Below are 9,084 nucleotides of genomic sequence, written 5' to 3' on the forward strand. Positions count from 1 at the left end.
GGATGGTGAGGCACTGGAACAGGCTGCCCAGAGAAGTTGTGGAGGCTCCAAACCTGGAGGTATTGAAAGCCAGGTTGGATGGGGCCTTGAGCAACTTGGTCTAGCAGGAGGTGTCCCTGTCCATGGCAGGGAGGTTGGACCTAAATGATTTTAAGGTCCCTTCAAATCCAAATCATTCTATGGTTCTGTGAACTGATGAAACCTCTTCATGGGGAAGCAAGTATAATGTCTCATAAAGGACAGTGTTAGCTGGAATAAGGCTTGCAGGGGGGAAAGGAGAAGAAAGAGCTACAGCACTGCAACTGAACAGCACAGTTCCAAATGAAACTTGAACCATCAACTAAAAAGGGTGAGGAGATTTCACTTGCTAAGACAGGAAAACAATTTGATCTGTTTGAAGGGTACAGTGCGTAGTGGTCAGGCCCTTTGATGCTTAGCTGTTTAGAGCAAGAACCAATCTCTAATGGTTGGACTCAATCTTAAAGGCCTTTTCCAACCAAAATGATTCTATGATAAATTAGGGCTGACACTTGGAGCCACTGAAAAAAAAAGCAGCAGTGGTGAAGCAGCCTTTTGCTTTCCCAACCAAAGCCATAGCTGTTTGCACTACAGGCTTTATTACTGCTTATGTTTCTTCTGCCCCAGAATGATTTCTTCTTCATCTTATCTTTTTGTATTAGGGTTTAACAGAAGAACTTCACTGAATGGAGCAGGACTAGTTTGGGATTACAGCTTTGTATGTGTTTCTGAAGGGGGTGGTAGGCAATCTTGATGAGTGCTGCTATATTTTTAGTAGTCCTCTAGCTTGCCTATTAAATGCAGGGCTGAACAATAGCAATTACTGCACAAATACTAAGATCCTAAAGGAGCTCCATTCACTTCAATGAAGAGCTGCTGGGAGAGCACATTGGAACAATCACCCATGGTGACAAGAGATGGGGAAGAAGGGAAAGGAACTGCAGTTCAGAGGCCTTTGTCTGAAGGGGCATAATTCACTCGTGCATACAAGATTATTTTCCCTGTTGCTTGCATTCTCACCACAATAACACAGGCTGATGGGAATGCCATGTGGGCAGAAAGGGAGCTCTTTAGTGGAAAGGTTTATGCATGAAGTAAAGAAAGGCCATGAGACAAGGGTGCTGCTGGGAGGCTGGAAATGAGCTGTGTCAGACAGGAGGGGGTCAGCTATACAAGGGGGAGAAGGGAGAAGATTAACTGTGGGAAAGACCTGCAAGGTGTAGCAGGGGAGGTGTCAGGGAGGGTCAGTGAAGACACTGTATCTTTTCTGAACTGGAAATTTTATGGCCATCTTCCACCAGTGTCCCTGTGGCAGTCCAGGAACAGTGCAGGACCCCAAGCTGTTCAGATGCGTGCTGGTTTGACTTCTGTTTTGTTTGTAAGTCCAGTACTGCTTTGGTGAAGGTGAGCTGTTGTATAGGATCAGAGAATGCTTTGGGCTGAAAGAGACCCTTGAGGTCTAGTCCAACCCCCCTACAACAGGCAGGGACACCCCCAAGCAAATCAGGTTGCTCAGAGACCCATCAAGCTTGACCTTGAATGTCTCTAATGATTTGGCTGCCACCACCTCCTTGGGCAACCTTTCCCAGTGGTCCACCACCTTCACAGTAAGGAACTTATTCCCAGTGTCCAGTCTAAATCTACCCTGCTCTAGTTTCAAGCCATTACTCCTTGTCCTATCACTACCTATCCTTGTAAACAGTTCCTCCCCAACTTTCTTGTAGCCCCCTCCAGGTACTGGAAAGCTTCCATAAGGTCTCCCTTGAGCCTTCTTTTCTTCAGGCTGAACAGCCCCAAGTCAGTTTTAGCTACTCGTTGTAGCAGTACAGCGTTTCCATTACTTGCAGCACTGCTTGTGCACTGCCATGCAAACCTACAGTCATTAATTTATGTTTTGAATACATTTCTGCCTTTCCAAGACTGCTGCAAACTAAGAACTGTGAAGCTTTTCCCTTTTCCAGAAATGAAACCTTTTGGGGGGCAAGCACCACACTTTCAAGGGTTTATTGTGGTTTTTCCAAAAAAAAACCACCAAACCCCACTCCTCTCCCCCCCAAAAAACCCACCAAAAAAAAACCCCACCCCAAACAAAAAACTTATCCCTTTAAGTTACTTCCATGCTCGTGGAACTCACCATCTTTTTCTTTTAGGTTATAAAAAGTATTAGGAAAGGAAGTAAGGAAAGAGAAAAAGCCACATGATTCCCTTGGTCCCAAACCCTTAATGATATGGAGGTTAGGTGGCATGGTTCCCACTCATTCCAGCATACCTTCTCATGCTTGCCAATACAGTCTTGAGACAGGCCTGCTGCTTGCTTCAGAGCCTCATGTTAGCATCGGAGGAAAAAAGAAGGGTCTGTGGCTTTACTCACACAGACTCATGGAATTCTTTCAGGTGGAAAAGACCCTTCCCTGGAAGTTTTGCCCTCTCCCTGGAGGTGCTCAAGGACAGGTAGGATGAGGCATGAAGCAACCTGGTTTAGTGGGAGGTGTCCCTGCCCATGGCGGGGGTTTGGAACCAGATGGTCTTTGAGGTCCATTCCAACCCAATCCATTATATGATGATGACTTTAAGACTATCGAATCCAACGACCAACCCAACATCACCACAGCCTTTTGAACAGGAGAGCTTTGTTATTCTGTCTCACTCCAAGAGATAAAATTAATTCAACTAATCAAACTAACTGAACAGAGAAAAAAAACACCAGAAAAAACAACCCCCAAAACGACCCCAAAAGCCCTCACCAGCCAAAGAATGCCCAGGCTCCTCCAAATTGCTGTCTGCAGATGCTCTATGTGAACCCTATTTATAAATAGATTCCTGCCATTGGGGTTGCAGCCTCCACTCTCTTCCCTGCTGAGGTGTGGGTGTGCTAACCAGGCAGCTGAGCTGGGTGAATGACACTCTGCTGTTGCAGGCACTTGGAAGCGATTTCCAGATTTCTAGTGTGCAAAAATAAAGCTGATGAGACCATCGTGACATAAACACTTAATAGTCTGCTTAACACAGGCAGGAAATGAGAGCAAATTTCAGTTGTATTTCTTAAATTACTGTGGTTTTCTGAGTGCCCTTGAGATGTGTTGCTTGTAAACAAACCCATCCTCTGGGCTGGGTAACGGGATTAAGGCAAGTGATTGCTTCACTTGCCAACACAGAACTCAATTCTGAAGCCCAGGAAAAGTTTAAGGACACAGAATTTCAACTTCTATTTGGGGTTTTTTTTTAATTGGGTTTTAAGCATCTTTTCTTTGGTGTTTTTTTGTTGTTGCTGCTGTTATCTTGGGGTGAGGTTTTCCAGTTTGGTTTGTTGTTTACTTGGTTTGGTTTTGTTTGGATTTTTTTTTCCCCCTTTGCTTTTTTTTTGTTTGATTTGTTGTGGGTTTTTTGGTTTGTTTTAGGTTTGGTGTCTAGTTTGATTAACAAAAGAAGTTTGTTTCTTTTGGGTGCTTTGAAGGTTAGGGGATTTTTGTTGTTGATTTTTTTAAACAAAATGTAAACCACAGAGCTGGTTACGATTTGAAACGTCTTTAGGTACAGCACACACAGTTTATTGTACCTCTAGGGGAAGCCTCGCTTGTGCATGCCAGCTTTGTGCATCAGTCTCACCGCAGGACTTTGTATCAGAGTCTGTACGAAGCAAAGAGCAGCAGGACAGGAAGTTCAGGCTGCAGAGAGCAGGTTTGTTTCAAGCACTTCGTGCGTGTAGATGTTTCCAACGAGAGCTGGCAAACCCTCTTCCCATCAAAGGTGCAACATTGCAGCTACCTTTTGGAAACAAAGCAAGGTTGTGCTGTTTGCTTGTGAAGTCAGCTCCAGCAGCTCCTCAAAATGTCATTTATTAAATGTCAAGCTAATTACTTGTAATATCAGCCCTGGAAAGCAAACCTTTGTGGGTGCACTTTCAGAAGCTTTATTCTTCTCTGTTCACAGGCAGCCTGGTACATTTCCAGTAAACAAATTGAGTGTTTTTCCAAAGATACTAAACTATTTGCTAAATATCTCTCCTTGTTTAGAATATAGAAGGATGTTTCCTGATGCTTTAATGAAAGGAAGCACAGAGCATGTTTCTATTCTAAATAATCAAGGTTTTAAAGCATGGTTGTGATACGCTACAAATCAAAAAGTTTATCAGCAAATATTTTCAGATGGAGCTTTGAAAAGCAGCAGGAGCAGGGAAGTGGCTGTCACCCTGTACTCAGCACTGCTGAGGCTACACTTTGAGTCCTGGCTCCTCACTCCAAGAAGGACATTGAGAAGCTGGACCAGGGACAGAGAAGGGCAGCAAAGGTGGGGAAGGGTCTGAAGAACAGGGCTGGGGAGGAGCAGCTGAGGGACCTGAGTGTGTTTAGTCTGGAGAAGAAGAGGCTGAGGAGAGACCTCATTGTTCTGTACAACTCCCTGAAAAGAGGCTGGAGGCAGGTGGGGATTGGCCTCTTCTCCCACATAACAAGTGGTAGGACAGGAAGAATTTCTTGACTTAAAGAGTAGTCAGGCATTGGAACAGGGTGCCCAGGGAGGTGGTGGAGTCACCACCCCGGAGGTGTTCAAACACCTGTAGCCATGGCACCTGGGGACATGGTTTAGTGGGCACGGCGGTGATGGGTCAGTGGCTGAACTTGATGGCCTTAGAGGTCTTTTCCAACCTTAGTGAATCTATGGTAAAGGAGTTTATTAGCATGGTATTGTACATTTAAATGTTAGGAGTTTCTAACGAGATCTTGAACGCTCTTGTATCTTAAATTGCCTGAGCATTGCCGAGGCATTGTGGCATTATGTTTATTCTGAAGTGCTTAAGTGCTTTCTTGCTGTGCTGAAGCTGTACTTCAATTCTTATATATGCATGTAAGGTTTCACTGCACTTACACAGAAACATACAGAGAACATTTACATACATTTTATAAAGTTGCATAGAAATATCCTAATTCTGTTGCAGCCTCAGCCACTGGGGCCATGCAGGAAAGGCACTGGGAGCAAGACTAAAGTCTTGAGTTTTTCTGGTGTGGTACTTCTAACTATCTCTCTCTCTCTGTGTCTCAGCTTTAGGACAGAAGTCTTAGCGCTCTTTTGAATCATCAGAATCCATCATTCTGAGATTTGGGAGAAGCTGCAAAGCAGGAGAGTTAGAAATACTTACAAGATTTTAAATTGCATTTTGAGCAATTTTTCACTCTTCTGGAAGATGAATTTCATTACTACATCCCTACATATCCTCTCCTGGTACTAAAATGTAAGGTATTGACAAAGAGATGTTGAGCCTTGGGCAGCAGAGGAAGAAGACCTAGTGGAGTAAGTTAGTTTGCTGCTCCTGGTTCTTGAGCAGCTCTCCATGCAGACCTTCTTCTCAAATGAAAGTTACTTTCATTCTAGAATAATTATTCTACTCACAAAGCAGCACCGGCTCTGAGACAAAGCTGAGACTTCTAACACTTGGTAAGTTTATCTCTGAATTCCTGCTGTGCAGATGGCACAGTGGGCTGGGGAGCAGCAGGACTGGGAAGCAATAGAGGAGTTGGCAGGTTGGTGAAGAAGATAACAGGTGGCTTGTGAAGTGGAAGCAAGGTCTTCATTGCAGGCCACCCTTGTCTCAGGCAGAGTAAAGCTTGGAATTCAAGGCAGGGAGATGGCCTCACATGAAAGCATATGCAACCTACTGGACCATGCACTGCAGGCTGGAAAGACTCTTCAGGAAGTACAGGAGAAGAAATGTGAACTTTTTGCAACATCATGGAATGCATCAGGTTGGAAGGGACCCTCAAAGGTCATCCTGTCCAACCACCCTGCACTGAGCAGGGACATCTCCAACTGGATCAGGTTGCTCAGGACCCTGTCAAGTCTGACATTGACATTTGGGTGATCCTGAGTGAAAACTGGCAATGTAAGGGGAGGAGTGTCTGTAGCTACCCCCTGAGATGGGGACCAGCACAAATAGAGGGCTGTGGAGCAAAACCAGTACAAGGTCTTCAGATAAGAAAGTTTGTTCTTTGGGAGTTTGTTTTTTCTTTCTTCCTTTCTTCATTTTTCTTTTCTCTCTGCAACCTTATCAGAGTACAGATTGCTGTAAGAGCCAATTAAATTCCTTTTGCAAGTGGGAGGCAGGAGACTGAACTCAATTGGCAAGTAGCTCATCATAGTGTGAAGCAGGAACAGCTCATTCCGAGTCAAACACATGCTTCACTGCACTGTTTTATGTGGAAGATTCAGGGAAGATAAAGCCATTTGAGTCCTTTGTTCTAGCAGTGTATCAAATAGCCTGTTGAGTGCAAATTGTCAAGAACCTTTCTGTGCATTTCTCACCTCCCACTTCACAGGGCTTCATGATTGGATTTTTCCTTCGTGTTAAAAGGGAACATACTTCAAGCTATGTGGTCAGCTCCCTCTAAGAAAGTAAGGTCAAATATACCCTACTTCAGAAACAATGCTTAATATCTAAGAAAAGAGGGTGAAAAATACTTTCCCCTCAGCTGTCTTAAGCTTTATGGGTGGCAGCCTCCTGATCAAAGGTTTATCTTCTCAAAATGTTAATTTTTGACATGAGCAACACTTGTGCTTGAAGCTGGGTTCAGGAGTATCACAGTATCACAGAGCTGTTCAGAGCTCTGGCCCTGTCACATACTGATCATCTGCACAGTAGGGTTTTAGTTTCTATTGTCAGCTCATAATCAAAATAACTACTGATGAGCACAACTGGGGGGGACCGAGAGTCCCTTGGACAATTCCTTGCTAGCATTTGAGAACCTTGTGTGAATTGCTCAGTAAAGCTGTAAGTCCTGTCTCAATGTAGAACCTTTTCAAGTACAGCTACAGTCCTTGAAACACTTCAGTTATGAGCTGTCTAATGTTTTACACCATTGTCCTGGTCTTTCTTCTCTCTTCCTAGGTCATGGCAGAGTTCCAAGCCAAGGACAAGGAGAGCACTGGCTCCACTTCCAAGGCACAGAGGAGGGGTATGGACGGCTCTGTTCCCACTCATCTGCTGTGAGACCGACAGCAGGTGAAACCTTGGACTTGCTTCCAGACTTATTTTCCAAAGTTTTTCTTTAGGGAATGACTGTTGAGCACTGACAGAGGCATTAGAAGTCACAAACAGGTTGCACTCATGGAGTTTTCCAACCAGAATCCATGCATCCAATTTCCTTAAGTTGCAAAACCCCCGGATGGTGATTTTGGGTTCTGTTGTGGGACGAATGAGAGCTGTTTGTTCGATGAGGATATTAACATTCCACCAACATCGCTACAGCCTCAGGAAACTAGGCTCTGGGACCAGCTAATCTGAGCCCACTGAGGTTGAAAATGGTGTCTCCAACTGGAAAGGAAAGCTGTTGCTCTGCCTGTCCTTATGGCTTGTCTTTGTGCCTCCATCTTGCTTCGCTGTCACATTTTGTCTTCTGCGTGCATCCTGAGTGAATAATTTGGGATGTATTTGGGAGTTTAAGCAGGGTTTCATCACCTTCTTAATTTATGTCTGCATGAATTGTAATTAGCTGGTCATCAAAATTCTGCTCAGCCATACATTGATTATGTATATGCATATCTTCAGATTTTATTTGTAAAGTGATAATTTCTGGATTCAGAACATACTGACACTTCTGAGTAATCACTGGGCTGCAGTTCAGCACTCCATCTGCATTCAGCAAAACACTTAAGCATATGCTTAATTTTAACTTTAGCTCAGGTAAGCAGGCAATTGCCTCCCTCCAAATTCAGCACAGTGTTTTAAGTGTGTGCCTAACTTTAAGCATACCCTTAAATCCTACTAAAGCTGAAATCAAACACATCCTGAAGTGGCTTCATGCATATGGATAACTGCTGAAAGAGGTTTGATGAAATGAACTCCATTGGCCATTAAATAACAAGCAATGCCCGGCCATGATTTCATTAGTGTCCTACAGGCAGGGTAAATGTAGCAGAGGAATAAACCCACTGATTTGTGTCTTGAAATTCTGGAAGCTAAGCTGTGGGCTGCTGAAAATAAAGGATTTTAAAAGTGGTGTGTGTGGAGAGTGTCCTTCTGTCCCTTAGAGAAGACTGTATCAGCAGGAGACCAAGGCTTCATTCTCAGTGTTTCATTAAGGTCAGAATGTTCAAGAGGATTCTGTCTGATTCTTTAAGCAAGACCTTTCAGATAATGTGTCTGAATCTGCTTAAAACTACACATGATGATGAGAGTGCAGCTGGTCCCAGAAATGGACGAAGGAGCAAACTGTGTACAGGTGCTAAGGATGGCACTTTGCAACATGTTTTCCAGGGTTTTCTTGAAGTTTCAGTGCTCAGGTGTTGATTCACATCAGCATTCTTTCTGTCAGTCCATTTCCACTTCCACCCCTACAGTCTTTCTGCACTATTTATGTGCAAAGCTCTTTGAATGTTTTATTTCGGCTCCTCTCCTATTGCAGTTCACGAAGTCTTTCAACAGTAGGCTGCTAATCCTTTGCAGATTAATATGATTTGGGTGATAATCCTTTCATTTGCTGAATTTTTAAGACATACAATCATTAAAGAGAGGGCCTGACAGATTTTCCATTGAAGCAGTACAAAGCAGGTGGCATGTCTTTAATGTGTGTTGGTAGCACTTTATGTTGCTCATTTATAAATGAAATCTGCAGATGAAGCAACAGTGGTCTAGGGTTAGTTATTGCTCTCTTGCCTTTGATATCGCAGTTCAAATCCAGTCAAGGGGAAAAAATAATTATTCAGGACTTTGCAGGCAAAGCAGGGTTAGAATAGCTGTTTGAATACTCCCTTCATGACTTCATTGCTGCTTTTCATTTGGAGCAAAGTGGGCTCGGGTTCTGCTCTGCTGCTGTAAAGTACCGAGTTAAGTACGTGGAGGAAAAGCAGGGTAAAGGTTCATAGAATCGTTGAGGTAGGGAAGGACCTCTAAGACCATCAAGGTAACCTTCCACCCAACACCACCATGGTCATTAAACCATGTCCCAAAGTACCATGTCTACACACTTGTTGAATACCTTAGCCTCCCTGGGCAGCCTGTTCCAGTGCCAGACCACTCTTTCAGTAAAGGAACTCTTATTAACTCCCATCTAAACCTCCCCTGGTGCAACTTGAGGC

Source organism: Melanerpes formicivorus, unplaced genomic scaffold (genome assembly GCF_026170545.1).
Source record: "Melanerpes formicivorus ecotype bairdi unplaced genomic scaffold, bMelFor1.0.p_v2 SCAF_92, whole genome shotgun sequence".
Lineage (NCBI taxonomy): Eukaryota > Metazoa > Chordata > Aves > Piciformes > Picidae > Melanerpes > Melanerpes formicivorus.